This window comes from Dipteris shenzhenensis, chromosome 26 (assembly GCF_047967505.1).
Source record: "Dipteris shenzhenensis isolate YYH24624 ecotype China chromosome 26, Dip_SZ_1.0, whole genome shotgun sequence".
NCBI classification, from domain to species: Eukaryota; Viridiplantae; Streptophyta; class Polypodiopsida; order Gleicheniales; family Dipteridaceae; genus Dipteris; species Dipteris shenzhenensis.
Genome location: NC_141621.1, coordinates 49,633,806 through 49,655,140, shown reverse-complemented (window position 1 = coordinate 49,655,140; position 21,335 = coordinate 49,633,806). Strand labels below are relative to the sequence as shown.

Sequence of the window (21,335 nt, the reverse complement as noted above, 5' to 3'; positions counted from 1 at the left end):
CTTGACTCCAGTGAAATGACTATCATACTCTGCAGTCACTTCTGCTCCGACACCCACCCCCTAATGCTATGACCTATCAGAGACAGCGGAGCAAACTCGCAGTAGGGCTAGACCCACAAGAATAGATTTAGTTCCTACATCAGGAGCTTAGAGAAGTCAAGCTTCGGCTTGCCTTGGACAGGAAAATCCTTGACATGGAAACTAATGGAAAACAGGCAGGAGGTAATGCAGAAACGCAATGCAACAGTACCTGCACCACAGCACGTATCCACATCAAGATATGGTCGCCACCAAAATCAAATCCATGAAGATTAGTTTTACAGCAGCAGTAGCCAATGAAATCAATACATGTGACGTGTATGGGGAGTTAAAAGAACAGGAAGCCAGGGCCCCCATCACTCTATGCATCGGTATGCCGAAGATGGGCGCACAGCAGAAACAATTGACCTCTTTAAGGAAAAAATCCCCCAAATTGAATGGGGTTCAGAAGACAATCTTTGTGTCATCCGGAAAGGAACACAAGCACGTGTAATCTTCAATGACAAGACGGCAAGGGGTAATATTCTCAAGAAAACTAATGAGCTGATAGGTAATAGGCGGTTGAACCCACAAGAACTCACCCCAACTCAGGTCAAGGCAAAAGCAACAAACTGGATTAAGTAAAGGATGCTGAAGGAAAACATGTGAAGTTCCAAACCTTTCAAGAATGCAAATGTGTGCAATGATGCAGAAATTCGATGCCAATTGGCCCTCCAATTGAGAAAGAGCGCCCTCGTGAGAGTACTTGTTTCCTATATGCAAGGAGTAGAGAGATGGCAAATGAATGCAAGATGGTAGAGAATGCTACGAGAGATTCACAGAGGGAGATACCCCTTCATTAATGTCCCTTGAGATCACTCAAGTTACATCTTTCCATTTAGGCCTACCCTTACCTATGACCCATGCATCTACCATTCAATGCACCTTAAATGCACCCTTCCCTTCCTATTGTCCCTAGGACCTAAAACACATGGGTGTATATCTTCATTAATAAAATAAGTGTTACATATCCAAATTTGGTGCCATCTAAAGCACTAGCTCCAACTCAATGGGCCCTATCTACTCAAATGATCCATTGTCCATCATAAATATAAACATGTCACACCATTAAATTGGTGTATAATGTAAGAATGCCCTAATAGAGTAATAACTCTTCTATTACAATCCTATAAAAAGCTCTGCATGGAGTAGAACATTCTCTACCTTTCTCTACAATGAATATATACTTGCTCTCTATAAGGAAATTATCTAATATCAGAAACCCATACACCTACCAAAGGTGTTGGCTGAATGGATAGCATTCACTCTTCGTTTGATAGATTTCTGGTATGAGTGAGGAGCATCACCCTCCTGCTCTTACCTTTCTCTTTCACAAAATTGGTCTTGGCAATTTTAGCCAATAGAATAGGACATTTATGTGCTGTTACAGTAGGAAACTCTACGGTTAGCAATTAGCCCCTTAAAAGGGCCCAGTTAGCCTTAAAATGGGGCTACCATTCATTGTAAAGACTTTGGTATTCTCTTTATACTTTTAATAGGGGTTCTAGGCTTCATTGTGGGTATGCTATGTGGCAGCCTGTTGTACTAATCCCATAAGCAATGGTGTTGCTGGCCCACTTTCCAGAAATATATAAAGGGGCTTCAGCTGTACTTCATTCTCAATCAACACTAATACAAGTACACTTCTTTGAGCGTTTGTAACCATCCTGAAAGCCGTATATAAAAGGAGGACAGCATCTAGCAGCCATGCTAGCCAGCCCACATGGGAACTGCCAATTCCCATGCCCTCTTCATGTAGAGAGACTCTATCCTATCCCCTTGCTTCCATTTCTGCCTTCTCTGCTATTTTCTGCTAAGCAGTGCCTAAGTTTAGTTACTGTTAGGCAGCATTAGTAGAACGTCCTGTTTCAATTGGTATCAGAGCCCTAGGGGAATATCCATTACCTCGTCCTGTAATTTGGACATCCTATCTTGAGCCAAGGGTTACCTCTGTGCAAAATCTCATCACGGGAATTGCTCTAGAGTCTGTTCTGCCACGTGTCGGCCTGGGAGCAATCCTAATTTCCAAAGTTCTCAGATTGTGACAATTCTTGTATCAGTGCGTAGAGGATGGTCCCCTCATCAAAAGCCCTAGGGAAATTTCAAGTTTCAGGCTGGAAATTGTCTAAAAAAAGTGCGCTACCAGGAATCTTAATCTGCTGCGATTTGCATAATGCCTGCTGCAAATGATATATAACTGCCAGGATTCGCCTCAGCTGTCAAAACGTCTGTACCAAGTTTGGGTGTGATCGGACTTCATTTGCCCATCCATCTGGTCAGAAATCTGCTCCAGCAAGCGCAAATTAGGGTTTTTCTCTACCTGCATACCCTTGAAATTGGGGCTTTTCCATTCTACAGTTTATCTTAACCTATATTCTATTCCGAGTAACCCTAAATTGCAGCATACATTGATAATTGAGGCTTTAATGTTGGGAAATTGGGGCAGATACTCTGAATTTTGCCAGGTGTCCAGTTGATATTTGCTATTAGATTGAATTTCTCCAAGAAGTAACCCTATAGTGTGTGGCATTCCCTTCTCAAAACAGTGAAATTGAGTCGAAACAGTGTATCCAAACAGTTTCTCTGCACAGTGTTCTAAACAGGGTCTAAACAGTGTTTCAAATACTAGTTTTCTGTTCCAAACAATGTCCAGACAAAGGATTTACTGCCCAGACAGTTGCAGACAGTTACAGTGTTTTGAGTGCCAATTGACTTGGATCACCTCATTCTAATGACCCCAAGGAGATCTGGTTCTAATTCTAGGAAGGGCGAGTCTACAAGGGATTGCAAACCTGAAGGGGAGTATGAGGAGGCCCAGCTGATGAGCTAGGCTGAAGAGGTGGCCCTTAGGGATGATGACTTGGACAGTAATCATGAGCCTATGGGAAAAGCTCAGAGTCCTTCCCCAAGTTCCCATGACCATTCACTAACCAAATCCCTTCACCACAAGGCTAAGATCGATTTTGAAGGTGTCATGGCAATCACGTTGGAGCAGCAAGAGAAAATGATGGACATATAGAGCAAATTGATGCAGCAGCTTGTGGACCAGCAGCAAAAGTTATTTTAGCAAAAGCAACATGCCAATCAGCCCTCACATCAGCATAAAGCTGATTCAGGACAGCCCTCTTATAAGGCAAAGGGTGATGCAAATAAGCAGAAAAAGAAGGGCATTTGTCACTACTGCAAGTTGGAGAATGCAAGAAGCGCATAGCTAAAGAGAAGAAAGGGGATTCAGGTATGGTTGTGTCAGATGCATCAGCTCCTCATTCTCATTACGGAGGAGATGTTATAGCCAACTTTGTGGAAGAGCACTATGCCTTTCTCTCTTGCACTTCAGATTTTTCAGTGGGTAGTTCAAATGCTACAGCCACTAATGATGATGATCCTTATGCTTTCTTGACTTGCAGTTATGATCCTTCAAAGGATGCTCTCTCAGTGTCAATGAGACATTGAATACTTGGTATTTTGATAGTGGTGCTTCAAAGCACATCATTGCATCTCTGCTTCCACCACCTACTAAAATAGAAGGTGACTTGCGCTAATAATTCTTCTTATTTAGTGTGTGAAGTGGGGGACATTACTCTCACATCCACTAATGGCACAGATTTCAAAGCACGTCACTTCCAAGAAGAGTCTTTTTGCATCTCTGCATCCACCACCTACTAAAAGGAAGGTGACTCCTGCAAATAATTCTTCTTATTCAGTATGTGGAGTGGGGGACATTATTCTCACATCCACTGATGTCACAGATTTCAGAATTTTAGATGTTCTCTATGTACCAGACATCAAAAAGAATTTGCTCCCAGTGTCCTCTCTTAATAGAGGAGGTTTCAGGTTGTATTTGATCATGCTATGTGTGCAGCCAAAGACAAAGAGAATGACTATGCTTTGATGTTGTCTGGCGCTTTGTATTAGGGTCTTTTTCAGCTTGATTTATATGAAAAAAGATCCGATCTTGCATTATCAGTGAGCACTCCCACTACTGCGATGCAGAATGCGGAGTTATAGCATGCCAAGTATGGGCACATGAGCTATGGCAGCTTAATGACACTTCAAAGGCATGATCTGGTTGATGCGTTGCCTCCTTTGGCCTCCTCGTGCATGTGAGGGTTACATCCTTGGCAAGATGCATAGATTTCCTTTCAAGAAGGATGGTGCAATGAAACCTACACGCAAATTACAGCTTATTCACAATGAAATCTGCGGTCCCATGAGGACCTTGCTATAGGGGGTTATCTTTATTATGTTACATTCATAGATGACTTCTCCAACTACACTTGGGTCTATGGTCTCAAGGCAAAATCAAAAGTGTTTATGCATTTCAAACACTTTGTGGCTATGGTTGAGAATGAGACAGGACTCAAAGTACGCATCAGCTTACAATGAGGCTTACACCTCAACAGAATGGCAAAGCTGAGCGAAAGAATTGCACTTGTTAGCTACATTCCTACTTACTACAGCAGATCACGGAAGTAGCACCACGAGTATCCTCCCAGCCAAATCCTGTTGAAGCGTGAGAGCTCTCAGAGAGTCGAAATCCAAAAAAATCACACGTGAAGGTACATTCTCCTTCTCTCACTAACTCCAACAAGCCCCATCTCCCTAGATGGATCTAGATGCCAAATGTCATCATCATAAGGCCTTCCTAATGCATCTTTTCACCCCTCTCTTGAGATACTTTAATTTCCTTTGCCCCTAGGCACATTTCTTGCATCTAGATCCACCTAGTCTGGTGCTATCAACCCTCACCTAGGACCTTGACATTGATTCCCTCCCGATCATTTACATGAAGCGCAAACAGATATATTACAAACAGAGATCCTTTAAGGGAAATGTCGACTGATTCTTCCGAGGTCATGCTACCTCGGCTAGAGCGTAACATTCCTTCTCTCTTCAAACATCAGCGTCCTTGATGATAAAGTCTGGGAACACTCTCCGCAACTAGTATACGGATTCCCAGGTAGCTTCTGATAGAGGCAAACCATGCCATGCAACAAACACCATGGGTATCTTCCGATTTCGTATTTGCATTGTTCCTCGGTCCAGAACTCTTGTTGGTTTGCGCCTTGCATTATCCTCTATCTCCTGAAACAAAACCACACCTTCGATTAGTGAGTCACCTGTATGCAAAAATTTCTTTAAACGAGAAACATAAAAAACCGGGTGCACCTTGCAACCTTGTGGCAATTCTAATTTATAGGCTACCTTGCCTATTCTCTTTAGAATTAACCACCGCCCACAGTATCGAGATGATAACTTAGCACACTCTCCTAAAGTTAACGACTTCAAGTGCGAAGGAACTCTGAGAAAAACTTTTTCTCCTTCCTTAAATTCTCTTATAGACCGGTTTTCATCCGCATACGCCTTGGCTCTATCCATAGCCTCGCGGATATTAGCTCTCGCAAGTGCTAGCATCTCCCGCATATGAACCACAAAGTTTGCGGCACTAGGCACTCTCTGAGGTACTCCAACTATAGTTAGATTTGCTGGTCTATAACCATAGTTCAACTCAAACGGACTAAACCCTGTAAAGGAATGTTTTCTATCATTGTAGGCAAACTCTAACAATGGCAACCACTTGTCCCATGTATGTTGCCTCAATGACACATATGCCCTCAGCATATCCTCTAAAGTCTGGTTGACTCTCTCCATCCAACCATCCGTTTCAAGATGATCCCCACTACTACTCATTCCCAACTCAGTCCTTCTCAAATACCGCTGTCCAAAAATGACCGGTAAATCTGACATCTCCGCCTGACACTATGGATCTAGGCAATCCATGCGGGCGAAATATACGTCTAATAAACAAATCCGCCACTTGCGGGACACTAATAGACTCTTTAGTCGGAACGAAGTGAGCCATCTTGGTTAGACGATCAACCACCTGTCACCACAATATAAATATCCTAAGTCAAAGTACAGTTGACCATTTATTTGATCATAATTAAAGTGTTTTATATGTGTTAATTATGGTCAAAGAGTTCTTTTAATGGTCAAGGGATTGACTATGGTCAAAGATACTTAACTCTAGTCAAGTAAACCTGACTTCGATCAAGGAGACTTGGTTTATTACCAAGAGGGTTAACTGCGGTTAACCGAAGAACTACAGAGCTGACTATGGTCAGAGAGTGTTGACTTCGGTCAACAAGACTTGGCATGCGCCAAGAGGGTTAACCCCGGTTAACCAAGATGTGCCAACTTCGGTTGGAGAGACTTGGCTATAATTAAGGCACCTCGACCCTTGGTCAAAGCTCCTTAATTATAATCAAGAGTGTTGACTCCGGTCAACCAGAGAATAAATATATATTTTTATATTTGTTTAGGTGTGCACATGTGTTCAGTGGGGACGCCCACCGTGACTAGAATTAGTCCACAGTGTGTTATTTGCATGCAAAGCGCTAACAATTAATGGGTGCCATGGTGGTGCGCTTTAATTAATTGTTGCAGGTACTAGGAAGAGTTATTTTTCCTAAGCGCTACGGGAGCCTGACAAGCATCTAGGAGGCGTTTCGTGTGACCAAGTGCTTTGAAGACTCCAGAGTGGCCCTTAGTGGCATGTAATAGGACTTAGTCTGGATTTTAGACAAGTGGCATGTTGCCAATTTGAAATGAGCTTGAAGCTCTTGTAAGGATTCACGTTTTTGGATTTTTGGAATGGGCAGCTCTACGCTGAACTGTGTACTCGAATTCTCTCTCATGAATAAAAACCTTCGGCGGGGTCCAGCCCGACGTTTTGTCCTGGGCCCTAGTGCATCTACAGAGAGGGAGAGTGAGGGAGAGCTTATGAAAGTGTAATTGTTGTCTTTTGTGAGCTGTAATTGCTGTCTTTTGTGAGCTGTAATTGCTGTCTTTTATGAGCGAGTAGGTTACATTGGTATCAGAGCCAAGGCTCATGGCCTTCCTAGGCTGTGACGATCTAGTGAGGAGGCAATAGTGGCTGACGGGCAGAGATAGCGCAAATTGTTCAGTTTTGGATTGTATGCTGAAGCTAGACTATACGCAAGTGTGAAGGAAGGCAAAGCGTACGGTGACCCGAGGCAAGATACGCTGGTGATGGCGTGGGCACAAGGGGTGCTGGCTAGTAGGCCTGGGGCCTCATGCCTATGACGGCGTAAGGACGCCTCTAACGGAGAGTCAAAGCGAATGAAGCGATCAAATTGCCAACGAGCGAAGTAGCTGCTGGGTATCGCGTGAACGCTCGAAATGATTTTTGGCTTCCTGTGTCATTTTGCATACCCTGGTGAAGGCGATAGAGCTCAAGAAGGCTATGCTATGATGAATTGTTGAGCAGATGGTTTCATTGCGTGGGTGATCCCGTTATATATTGCGCAACGATTGGGCGCAACGATTGGCGAGGCTTCCATGAAGGCATATATGGAGCAGGCCCGTGGCTCGACATAAGTTTCATAATGGAGATTAATTGCGCTGGTTACGTTGAGTGCTGACGGAAGCTTTCATCTTTCTTTTCTCGCCGGACGTGAAGGCGCGATGTGCGAAACTCTGGAGAATTCCGTCGTCTGCGCATATTTTCTCAGCCAAGGTTCAACCTTGGGCTGATGTGGAAGCCAACCTGGCAACCAAGGTGACGTGGCAGGCAAGGCACCAGCTGACGTGGCAGTGCATGTGGCATCCAGATCAGGTAGCTGATGTGGCAGACAGCTCAGCAGATGATGTGGCAAGACACGTGGCAGGCTGATGTGGCTAACCAGTGGTTAAGTTTAACTCTGGTTAGTTAACCCTGGTCAGAGGTCTAGCTAACTTGACCCAACCAGACTAGTTTGGTCACTGTAACCAGACTGTGACTAGTCCAGTTAGTCTAGTTGCAGACTAACCAGACCAGAACCAGTCAGTCTGGTTAGAGTAACTAGCCAGTTACTCCATCTGGTTACTGTTCTTTCCCCCCCAAAAAAAAAAAAGGGAACAGTTGCAGAGATTGTTTCTGCTAGCAGATTTCGCCTGCCTGTCAGACTTCTACTGTCAGAAAAGCAGCAGAAAAGCAGAGAAAAGCAGAGAAATCAGAGATTTGCAGAAAAAGAAAATGCATGCCTTTGTGCACTGGGAAGATGAATCAGATGCTTCTGAGTGCTTTTTGCAGTAGCCAGAAAAAGGGCAATACAATTGTTGATGCTTTAGCAATTTTGTGGGTTTATGCTTTGAATTGATAGCCCAATTACTGGCACAAGTTGTGAATGCAAGACACCTCTTGTTGAGGTATTTTTCTGTTGGAAAAGCAAAGGTAGTTGTGCATCAGTTACCTACACCGTGTGTGTGTGAAATTTGCAGATCTCAGAATATGGATCAATCACCTATCCAGTGGGATTCACAAGATAGGGATGTACATCCAAGACAGAGAAGTGTGCCGCAAACTCAACAAGAATTTGAACAGATGGTACGCACTCGTATACAAGAGATGGAAAATCTCAAAAAGGATCCAAGGGCTCAGCATTTGTTTCAAGCAGAAGCTATGCCTAATGCAGTATGTGACGTGCCAATGACAGAGGCACACTCCCGTGTACAGCCAGAGAAAGAGAGATCTCATAGGGGACGGTCTCATAGCAGGAAGAGATCGAGGCATCATCACCGATCTCCTAGTCCATCACCGTCTACATCGAGTTCGACTTCTGTATCTTCTTCTTCCTTATCAAATAAACCATCCAGGAAAAGAAGGAAACACAAGAAGTCTAGGAAGAGAAAGTCTTCTAGAGAGACCAAGGAATTTAAAGAGGGAGGTAAATTTGTCAAGTTTATGACCTACAATGGACAGTTTGGTCATACAGACAAAGCATTGCAGTTCATCAGGCAGTTTGATGCTGCATTCGGCACAGAAAAGTTTTCAGAATCCTCCAAGTTAAGAATGGTCAATTTGCACTTGACAGCAACAGCTAGTGCATGGTGGAGTGCACAGACCACAGATGGGTCAGCCCCAAGGAAGTGGAAGGACTTCAAGAAAGCCTTCTACCAGCAGTTTATGCCTAAACAGTTTAGAGACCATGTTCTTCAAGATTGGGACAGGGCAGGTCTCACTCCAAAAATTCAGGCAGTAGTGAATGCTTTGGGAGCAAAGAACATTCAAGACCTAATGCATTCAGCTTCAGTAGCTAGTCTTGTGCCATTACAAGACCCCTCTACAGTGCTATCCTTGCAAGCAGGACGTGCTGATAAAAAGAAAACCGATTTTTCAAAATCAGAAAAGAAAGAGTACCCCAAGTGAAACCGGCCTCTAATCACTCAGAGGGCAGTGGAACTAAACCTTTAATCACTTCAGCACTTATTTACAGCTCACAAAGCTTATATCACAACCATTAACCATTGCATGATCACCATTTGGCATTTACCCATTTGTTCACAAACAAAACCACTAAAAAAGGGATGGAGGCTAGAATGCCCCTGCTCAACAGACATAGACAAGTGCACCCGATTGGCCCCAAACACCGTGGCATCCCTTTCGGTATTTCTTTATATTTCACAGTGAAATGATTACAAGTTGCATCTGGGAGACCTTCCCTGCATCTGAGCACGCAGCCCCAATTCACTAAGCCTTCGCAAGGCTTTCAAGCATATAACACCATCACATAAGTGCACTTAACCCGTAGGCTCAACCCAAAGGCATTCTCTTTTCCAACTGCAATTCCATTGGCTGTCCAGATGCAATCACACTGCACCCCAGCTGCACTCTCTTTGAGTGGTTTCCAGATGGCATTCACAAAGCTTTTCAAAGCTCCAAAATAAAATCAGCAAAGTACCCAACCAAGGAATGACTCATGTAGCACTGCCTGGGCACCTGTGAGCCAAGAAAGAGGCGGCACACGAGGCCAACCAATAGCTTATGGCAAAAAGAAATTGCAGTAGCAAAATCACAACTCACCAAGCCCTGAAGACTCGAACCAAGTCCTCAATCGCCAAGAGGACATAGTAGCCAATGCCCAATTGCATTCTCAGCCAAAGAGGAGTGCAAAGGCATGAAGAAAGAGCATTTACAAGAGCCGACCAGCAAGAATTCCACTGAAAAATGCGAAAAGAAGCACTTCTATCGCGAAGAAGTGGGAGTTCTTGGGCTCAAAAGAAGCGTGCTTCAGAGAGGAATGCATTGAGAAGGTTTTGGAGAAGTTTCATCGCCGGAAAGTCCTCCAAAACTGAGAAAAACCAGTCAACCAGCGCGTCGGACCACTCGAAATTCAACAGAAAGCTGTAGCTTTGCAAGAGGAGAGGCCCAGGAGGCGGTAGAAGAAAAAAGGTCCAGAAAAAGCCACTTTTGCAAATTCGACCAGCAAAAGAAGTGCTCAGCTCTGCCCGTTCTATCAAACACACGGAGGGAAAAGCATATAACTACGAAGGGGAGGCAAAGGGGAAGCCATAGGGCCAAACGGAAGTCGAGGAATCCAAACGGGTGAGGAGTTATGAAGAAAAACGGAATTCAGCTGAAGGAGGCTGAAAAACCAGTCCAAAATCTCAACAAAGGGAGGAGATGAGAGAGAAAACCACACATGTGAAGTTTAGAAGGCCCAGGAAGGTCCAGGAATGGCAAAGGAGCATGTAGAAGACACTAGAGCCACCTGGAACTCTAGGGGGGCCACTGAAGGTACATGGCCCTCTAGGGAGCCCATTAAAAATGCCACATCATCATTTCCCAACAACCATTCTTTTAATTCCTTGGAATGCCTTTGGGCCTAGGGATTAATTACGCTTATGTGCTAGGCACCATGCCGCGTTTAATTACACATTATTAAGCCCACGCTTGGACTTTTAAAACCAAAGTTGTCACGGTCTTGTAGTACATTAAAGTACTTAGAATTTCACGCCCCCGGGACACCAAGGCTGAAAAGAAAGGGTTTCAGCCTCAGAAGCCGAGGGATACTCAGTTTTCAAAGGCTTATAAAGGCAAATCTCTATTCACCCCTGAACAGATAGCTGAATTCCGTAGAGATGGGAAATGCTTCAGGTGCGGCAAAGAGGGGCATGTGGCTGCCCAGTGCCCAGAAAAGCCTTCAACTTCGAAGGGAAAAGAGGCAGAGAAGCCACGAGGACCGCAAAAGCCAATGGCGGGGGGGATTCCTGACATACTGGGTCATGTTTCAAACCCAGAAGAACGCGAATTGCTGCTATCATGGGGCAAAGTCAGAGACCAACAAGCGCTAATTTTATTTGATCTAGGGGCTACTGATAATTTCATATCACAGGATCTAGCCCTGAGGCTAGGAATAAAGACGGAGGAGTTGGGCAGGGCTTTGGATGCCGATCAGATGTTCTGTGGGAATCCTGTGCCAGTCACTCCCTTGATAGGGAAGCTCCGTCTTCATGTACAGAGTTATGTGGATCAGGAAGACTTCTTCATTTCTCCACTGAAACATCATGATGTAGTCTTGGGAATGCCTTGGTTTCATCGCAAGGCAGTGAAGTTGACTCTTCCTGAAAGAGTGCTGGAGTTTTTGCATAGGGGGGAAAATCAGCGTTTAGTTGCCAAGAATAAAGGGGACACTATCCCCATTGTATCTGATGTTACATGTGGTAAAGCAATAAAGTCTGCAATTTCTGCGTACATGGTTTTTGTAAAAGAAAAAGAGAATGATATGCATGCTGAAATGAATGATGCAGACAAAGATAAGTTTTAGTTTCTTGTAAACTTTAAAGATTGCTTTTCTGATACTTTGCCAAGGGAGTTACCCCCAGAGAGACCAGAAGATCATCAGATAGAGTTATTGCCTGGTAGTGAGCCACCAAACAGACCACCTTATAGAGTCAGTGCGACTCAGAGAGAGGGGATTATGGCTCAGGTACAGGATTTGCTGTCCAAAGGGTTGATTCAGCCCAGCTCGTCTCCTTTTTGTTCCCCTGTACTGCTAGTACAAAAGAAAGATGGTTCATTCCGTATGTGCGTCGATTATCGCGCACTGAACAAAATGACCATCAAGAATAGATTCCCTATTCCGCGCATTGATGATGTGCTGGATCAGTTAAATGGAGCTTCAGTTTTCAGCAGGATAGACTTAAAGAGTGGCTATCACCAAGTGAGGATACAGCCTCAGGATGTGCACAAGACAGCATTCCGCACTACATTCGGGTTGTATGAATACTTAGTGATGCCTTTTGGGTTGACAAATGCTCCAACCACATTCAATAGAATGATGGATCGCATCTTCCGAAAGTACACACATTTCACGGGTACTTTCTTTGATGATATCTTAGTCTTTTCTAAGACGGAAGAAGAGCACAGGGAACATCTTGCTATAGTGCTTCAAGAGCTGAGAAATCATCAGCTCTACGCAAACAGCAAGAAAAGTGAATTCTTCTTGGAAGAAATCCACTATCTGGGGCATATAATATCCAAGAATGGGATACAAATGGATCCAGCGAAGATCCGTGCCATTCAGGAATGGCCAGAGCTGAAAACTGTGCATGAAGTTCGAAGTTTCCTAGGCCTGTGTTCTTACTACAGAAGGTTTATCAGACATTTTGCTGATATCGCAGCTCCATTACATGACCTTACTAAGAAAAATGCAGCCTTCACATGGGGAATATCACAGAAGAAAGCATTCAATACACTCAAGGAGAAGTTGACTATAGAGCCTATTCTTGTAGTCCCGGATCTTTATCAATCTTTTGATGTTGATTGCGATGCTTGTGGAGAATGTGTTGGGGCTGCATTACATCAGAATGGTCATGTAGTAGCCTATGAAAGCAGGAGACTTCAGGATGCAGAGAGATATCTAGGAATCTATGAGAAAGAGTTATTGGCTGTAATTCATGCCATCCATACATGGAAGCACTATCTTTTGGGTGCAGATTTTACTGTTAAGACAGATCACCAAAGTCTGAGATACTTTTTGACTCAGACCAAGCTTTCCGAGAAGCATATGAAATGGGCAAACATGCTGTCAATGTATCATTTTCAGATTGTCCATACCCCAGGAATTCGGAACAGAGTGGTAGATGCCTTGTCCACAAGACCCCAGGTCAATAACGTGACTATTGCTTATCACCAAGACCTGGAAGGCATGAGGGAGCAATATGCTCGTGATTCAGATTTTGGTGAAATTTTACAGCAAATGCAAGAGGGGCAATCCATCAGTCACTATTCCCTGAAAGATGGGTATTTAATGAAAGATGATTGCCTATGCATCACCCAGGAGATGAGGAAAAAGATTTTGGAGGAATGCCATGCACCTCCCTATGCTGGACACAGAGGAATTACAGCAACAACTCTAGCACTAGAGAGGTATTTCTTTTAGCCAAGGATGCGGAAAGATATACATCAGTTTGTTACTGAATGCCTTACGTATCAGAAAGTGAAGTATGATAGACGGAAGGCACCTGGCCTACTTATGCCTCTTCCCGTGCCTCAGGCACCATGGGAAAGTATTACAATGGACTTTATTTTTTATTTGCCAAGATCAAAGTCAGGGAATGATGGGATTTCGACTATTATTGATAGATTCAGCAAGCAAGCTCATTTCATTCCGGTTCACAAAACCATAAAGGCAGATCATATGGCTAAGCTTTTCATGGTACAGATTTTTAAACATCATCGTATGCCTAAGTCCATTGTTAGTGATCGAGATCCCAGAGTGACCAGTCTATTCTGGAGAGCTTTATTTGATAACATGGGGATGAATTTGAATTTTTCTTCTTCTTTCCATCCCCAGACAGATGGTCAAAGTGAAGTAGCAAATTCTACAGTTTTGGATATGCTCAAATGCTACGTGGGTGACCAAAGTTCAGACTGGGAAAAGTACCTACCGTTGGTAGAGTTTGCTTACAATAATACAGTACATAGCTCTACAGGGAAAGCCCCTTTTGAGGTCATATATGGGAAGGTGATTTTGCCACCTATATTGAGGAACAAAGATGAAATATTTGCAGCTGATCAGTTTGTCAGAGACCTCCAGACAGCTTACAGCCAAGTCCGAACAGCAATCGAAAGGTCTGAAGAGAAACACAAAAGAGCTGCAGATAAGCATAGGAGACAATTAGATCTCAAGGAAGGGGATTGGGTACTTTTAAAGTTTGAAAAAGCTAGGCTCCGCAAGTTTAAAGGCAAACAGAAAGTGTATGCAAAGTTATCTCCCAGATACTATGGCCCTTTTAGGGTTACGGAAAGAATAAATGAGGTTGCATACATGTTGTCATTGCCAGAGCATTGGAGGATTCACAATGCATTCCATGTGAGTCTTCTAAAGAAATTCCAGGGAGCAGAGCCTACAGAACCAGTATCAGAAGATCCACCAGAAGTGGATGAGCTGGAGGAGATCCTTCAGCCATAGCAGATTGTGTATCATACTGTGTGCAAAGGCCCTCAGGGTAAGGAGTTTTACAGGTATCTTGTAAAATTCAAAAATTATATGGCATTAGATGCCAAGTGGATGGACGAAGACATGTTATCCGACCATCCACAGCTTTTGAATGTTTACAAGGAAGCTTTTCAGTTGAGGTTAACTGAATAGAAGCCGAGGGGATGTCACCACAATGTAAATATCCTAAGTCAAAGTACAGTTGACCATTTATTTGATCATAATTAAAGTGTTTTATATGTGTTAATTATGGTCAAAGAGTTCTTTTAATGGTCAAGGGATTGACTATGGTCAAAGATACTTGACTCTAGTCAAGTAAACCTGACTTCGATCAAGGAGACTTGGTTTATTACTAAGAGGGTTAACTGCAGTTAACCAAAGAACTACAGAGCTGACTACGGTCAGAGAGTGTTGACTTCAGTCAACAAGACTTGGCATGCGCCAAGAGCGTTAACCCCGATTAACCAAGATGTGCCAACTTCGGTTGAAGAGACTTGGCTATAATTAAGGTGCCTCAACCCTTGGTCAAAGCTCCTTAATTATAATCAAGAGTGAGGACTCCGGTCGACCAGAGAATAAATATATATTTTTATATTTGTTTAGGTGTGCACATGTGTTCAGTGGGGACGCCCACCGTGACTAGAATTAGTACACAGTGTGTTATTTGCATGCAAAGCGCTAACAATTAATGGGTGCCATGGTGGTGCGCTTTAATTAATTGTTGCAGGTACTAGGAAGAGTTATTTTTCCTAAGCGCTACGGGAGCCTGACAAGCATCTAGGAGGCGTTTCGTGTGACCAAGTGCTTTGAAGACTCCAGAGTGGCCCTTAGTGGCATGTAATAGGACTTATTCTGGATTTTAGACAAGTGGCATGTTGCCAATTTGAAATGAGCATGAAGCTCTTGTAAGGATTCACGTTTTTGGATTTTTGGAATAGGCAGCTCTACGCTGAACTGTGTACTCGAATTCTCTCTCATGAATAAAAACCTTCGGGGGGGTCCAGCCCGACGTTTTGCCCTGGGCCCTAATGCATCTACAGAGAGAGGGAGTGAGGGAGAGCTTATGAAAGTGTAATTGCTGTCTTTTATGAGCTGTAATTGCTGTCTTTTATGAGCGAGTAGGTTACACTACAAGGATAGAATCATACCCTTCTTGTGTCGTAGGCAGCCCTACAATAACCTCCATGGAAATGCTCTCCCACTTACTTAGTGGTATCTCCAAGAGCTGTAAAAGTCCGAGTGGCTTCACCCGCTCGGCCTTGCTTACCTGACACGAAAAAAACAGTGTCACATATTCATGAATATGCTTTTTCATCTTTGGCCAAAAGAAATCTCGTTTCATGAGATCATATGTCTTCTCGACTCCTGGATGTCCCGCACATGGGCTATCATGGCACTGTCGAATGACTCTCTGCCTGAGATCATTCTGACTAGGTACTACAACCTTGCCATTTCTTTTCAGCATACCATCCCTTATTGGTATATCTTGCATATGTTTGGCCTTTTCTGGATGCCAGGTCATCCTTTTCTTTCCTGGGTCTAAACACATGAGCTTTAGGCCATAAGCTCTGGATAAACTCGTCCACCGTTTGAGTTTCTCTAATCTCGATCATTAGAGCACTCTCTAATACCGTAAAACTCATATTGCGCATAATGCGAGACAACGCATCAGCAACCTTATATCCTTCCCTCTTCGGTACCAAATCGTCAAATTAAACTCCTGCATGAGCTCTACCCACCTAGCTTGGCGGCCCCTTAAGTCAAGCTGTTTACAAAAATGTTTCTGAGTATCATGATCCACATTCACATAAAACTCTGAACCATACAAATAATGCCTCCATGTTTTCAAACCATGGGTTGTTAATAGCATACAACTCCAATTCATGAGTTGGCCAATTCCTTTGAGAAGGAGAAAGCTTCTTACTTTCAAAGGCTACTGGCCTTCCCTCTTCAAGGAGAACTGCTCCTACTGCAATGCCACTTGCATCGGTTTCTAGGAACAATGGTTTCTCGGGATCAACTATTTTTAACACCGATCCTGTGACCACCGCTTGTTTTATGGTGTTAAAACTTTCTTGTTGATTCTATCCCCATATAAAGGGTACTTATCTGAGGTCAGATCAGTCAATGGCGATACTATTTCGAAATATTCTTTGATATGCCTTCTATAAAATTGAACAAATCCCAAGAATGATCGCAAAGCGGTCAGACTCTGAGGGATTGGCCAAGTCAGTATCACAGCCACTTTCTTTGGATCCATTTCTATCCCCTCCGGAGTAATTATGAATCCTAAATATTCAAGCCTAACCATACACAGTATAGTTTTCTTTTTATTTACATAAAGACTGGCTTTCCTCAAAGTACAAAACACTATTCTTAAGTGTTCACAATGCTGAGTAATACTTTTACTGAACACCAAAATATCGTCAATAAAATATACTACAAACTTTCTAATATACGGACGTAGTAAATCGTTCATAAGCATGACGAATGTAGCTAGGGCATTGGTAAGTCTAAAGGGCATTACTTAAAACTCATAATGACCAAACCTGCCTCTAAAAGCAGGTTTTATGCACATCCTCGGCTCTAATCCGGATCTGATGATAGCCACACTTAAGATCTATCTTGCTGAAAATCACGGCTCCATGTAATGCATCTAGCAAATCATCAATCCAAGCCATCGAATACATGTGCTTAACAGTGATGTTATTCAATGCTCTGTAATCTATACAGAGGCGAAACGTATCATGCTTTTTCTTCTTTAATATCACTGGCGAAGCAAAAGGTGAGAAAATTGGTTGAATCTGCTCCAACTTGAGGTATTCTTCTAGTTGTCTACGCACCTTCGTCTCTTCAGTAAAACTTATTCTATAGGGAGATCTATTTACAGGTTCTGCCCCGGCATCAGTTCAATCTTATGCTGAACATTCCGCTCTTGAGGTAACCCATAAGGTAGTTCATCCCTAAAACATTCAGAGAACTCCTCTATTATAAGATTAGCCAGCTTGGCCATCTCACCACTTTGCGCAACACCAGTGCTAGCCGAAGAATCATCAACCGGCTCTACCGATGCTGTACAAAGAAATAAACTCTTCTTGAGCTTTTCGGATTTCCATCACGGAAACCAACGGTCCCTAAGATACATCTTTCTCATCTCGTAAGACATAAAGCACATCATTCATCTTGAATTGATATACGTGCTTTTTCCAATCAATGGCTGGATTCTTCCTAGAATGCCACGCCATACCCAGCGCTATATCTGCATGAGCAAGCTTAGTCATTTCAAAATCAAGCTTCTCAGCATAGTCCTGAATACGAAGCTCCAACTGGGTAACCCTTTGGTCCCATACTTCAGTTTAACTCCCATCTGCCATCCTGACGGTATACGCATAGTCAGATGGACTAGTCTTTAACTTCAGCCTCTTCACGAGCTTGGAGTTAATTACATTATGAGTTGACGCCGAGTCAAACAACACAATCACATCATGATTGGCCACTTGTCCTTTCATTTTAATTAACTCCGTATCATTAAAGGCTGTATACCCCGTTGCTGCGGGCTTAGATAGGATGTTATCAGGTGCACTCGTTACTAGCTTAGCAACAGACACACATAACAAACAAGATACTGACCTCTGAGAAGATCCCGCTAGTTGAATCTGCATCTGTTCCGCTCTAGGACTTCCCTCCATCTCCACGTCGCATTCTGAGACTACCATCTCAGTCATCCGACGATCCTTATTTCGTGGACAATCCTTCCACTGATGAGGCTGAAGGCATCCAAAACACAAGCCTTCTCTCCTCACTTTTTCTCTTTGCTCTGGGTTTAAGGGAGACTTAGACCAAGCTCGGGCTGCCATTGGTATTACTTTCCTCTTCACTCCAATGGTGGTACTTGATTTAGGAGTTTCACCTCGTTTCGCTTGCTTGGCTTGACCACTCGGCTGAGAGCCACTCCCTTTATTAATCCACTTCTTCTTAAACCCAGATTTCTTTTGGTACCCATACTGGGTTCCGACCTGTGCAAACCCACTTGGCATGCTGCCTTTGGCATCTTCATAGTTCAAGGCTATGGCTATTGCACCATCCAACGTGTTCGCATACTTAGCCCGAACTTCCATTTTAATCCGATCATTCAATCCAAATATGAAATCTTTCACTTAGATTGATTGAGGTAGGGGTTCATCAACCTTCATTACGCTCTCTTGAAACTTATCAGTGTATTCTGCCACTGACAAATTTCTCTGACGAAGGTTTCTATATTGATCCCAAGCTCGGAATGCTTCGCCATGAGATAAGAAGTATTTCATGAATTTCCTTTTAAACCCCTCCCAGGTAGTGGATGCAATACCATCTTTTTGTTGTTTAATCCACCACCGATCCGCTGCCTCACTAAACATATGGGTGGCCTCGCAGATCTTCTTGATATCATTTCTGATTTCACAAATAGCGAATGCCTCGTCCCATTTGTGTAACCAGGTCTCAATGACATCAAAACTACCGTCATTCATCCGACCAGAATATTTTTCCGGCCTATAATTCGCAATATTAGGTACTTTAGCCTTTCTAGACTCGACCGTATGAACACTAGACTCCGGTTCTATTGGAGCCTTTCCTTTCTCATCTCGAGAAGGTCTGGCAGACATACTGTGTATCACTCTTCTAAGTTCAGACTGCCCTGCATTGGCCTGTAACTGTTGCGCTAATAACTGCTGCAAGGCATCCTCAAGCAATGCAATCCTGCCAGATAAGGTATGAGATACTGGGCGCGACACCTGTTGGGTCGGCCGGACTCCTGACTCACCAGGGTCCCTCCTGGAAGCTCCTTCTTCTGCTTCCATTCACGTCAATAGTTGTTTTGCTTTTCTTCTTTCTTTCTTTTTTTTTTTAAACACCGCTAAAACACTGTACTTACAAACTGACAAAATTCAGTGTACTGGCACTCCGACACAATTCCCTATACTTGGGAATACCTGCAATCCCAGATTCACACTAACTAGGCATTTGACACCAACATATATCACAATATACCCCAAACCACTTTCCCTGTACTAGGGAAATTCCTACATCAAACTGACTTGAGCACACAAGCATAATCTGACCCTGCTATAGCATCGAACCTTCATGCAGACTGGCAGCACACGAAAACCGAATCTGTTTCTAACAAAACAGAAATGACACAAACAAAAGGGAAAATGGGTAAAGTGCTCCCTGGTCTATGAATTCGACGTTAAGAAATCCCAGAGTCTTCACGTAGCACAGATGTCCCGACGCCTGCAGCCTCTACGCAACTCCCTGATAACAAATGAATTCCCCTTTTGCTTCTTCTGCCAAAGCGTTGCTATTTGTTCAAAATCTATCTCAGCCTACAGGCTAATTACTTGACCACTAACGATCTTTTCCACAACTCGCATCGAAGGCTAATTGCAGCCTCTTTGGAACTCAAGCTGCAAGGCCACAGAGCCGTCGTCGTCAACCTACCGCGTTATTTCCACAGGCTCCTAGATCCTCCGTAATCTCTCCATGCGCGTCGCCCATCCATATTTGCGTAGGCCGACGCCAATCAAGCCTCTACGTCAAGCCCACGAACAGTCCCGCACCCCGTGCTTGCGCTCTGGCCTTTCGATGGCCATTCGTGCCACCCTGCGCTCCAAGTCTGCTGTCCGCTACCAAAGAGCAACTGATACGTTCTTTCGCAATCTACGGGAAAGACAAACTCGCAGGTGTAGGCTAACCGCAGCCTCTTCACGCCTCTCTTGTCACATTGTCCCGATCACGTTTCATCCGATTACATAGATCCCCTCTCTCACCTAGCCTGGGCTCTGATACCAACTGTTAGGTACATTCCTACTTACTACAGCAAATCACGGGAGTAGCACCACGAGTATCCTCCCAGCCAAATCATGTTGAAGCATGAGAGCTCTCAGAGAGTCGAAATCCAAAAAATCACACGTGAAGGTACATTCTCCTCCTCTCACTAACTCCAACAAACCCCATCTCCCTAGATAGATCTAGATGCCACATGTCATCATCATAGGGCCTTCCTAATGCATCTTTTCACTCCTCTCTTCGGATACTTTAATTTCCTTTGCCCCTAGGCACATTTCTTGCATTAGGCCCTTAGCCTTAGATCCACCTAGTCTGGTGCTATCAGCCCTCACCTAGGACCTTAACATTAATTCCCTCCCGATCATTTACATGAAGCGCAAACAAATATATTACAAACAAAGATCCTTTAAGGGAAATGTCGACTGATTCTTCTGAGGTCATGCTACCTCGGCTAGAGCGTAATAACACTCTTATAGAGATGGATAGATGCATGCTTACAAGTAAAAAGTTACCTCATAGATTTTGGCTTGAAGGCCTCATGTGTACCAACAATGTTTTCAATCGAGCTCCCACAAAGGCTTTGAAGACAATCACTCCCTATGAGGCATGGCATGGGAAAAAGCCTTCAGTGGACCATTTCAGAGTTTTTGGTTGTGTTGCATATGCCCACGTGTCTGTGGAGTTTCGACACAAGTTGTCAGATAAAACACTTAAATGCATTTTTGTGGGGTATAGTTCACAAAGCAAAGGCTATCGTCTCTACAATCTTGCTTCAAGCAAGATTGTTGTGAGTAGAGATGTTATATTCTTTGAAAATTCAGCACATACTCATGCTGAATTTCAGATTTCAGCTTCTTCATATGATGTTTTTGAGGGGATGCTTCCTATAGCATTTGGTTCCCCAAGTGAGGTTCATGCTGAAAATCAAAATTTACAGCAACCTCCTCCTGATCCACATGCCCTGATTCATCCACCGGCTGATTTTGTACCTCCACAGGGTGTGGATGAAGTTGTCAGGCAAGAGATTCAAGAGATACACGCAGCCAAAACAGTCCCAAATTAGTTGCTACTGACTCTCGGGGAGAGTAGGCTTGAGGCCCCATTGCCTAGCAGGACTCGTAGTGCAGTAAGGCACGCAGGGGAGCT

The 21,335-nt window shown here is 43.7% G+C and overlaps 1 protein-coding gene across 1 annotated transcript in view; it reads right to left on the bottom strand.

Moving 5' to 3' along the window:
- The window catches only part of LOC147885221 (THO complex subunit 4B-like), a 37,595-nt gene that overhangs the window by 2,226 nt on the left and 14,034 nt on the right, over window positions 1-21,335 (bottom strand). The window lies entirely within an intron of this gene.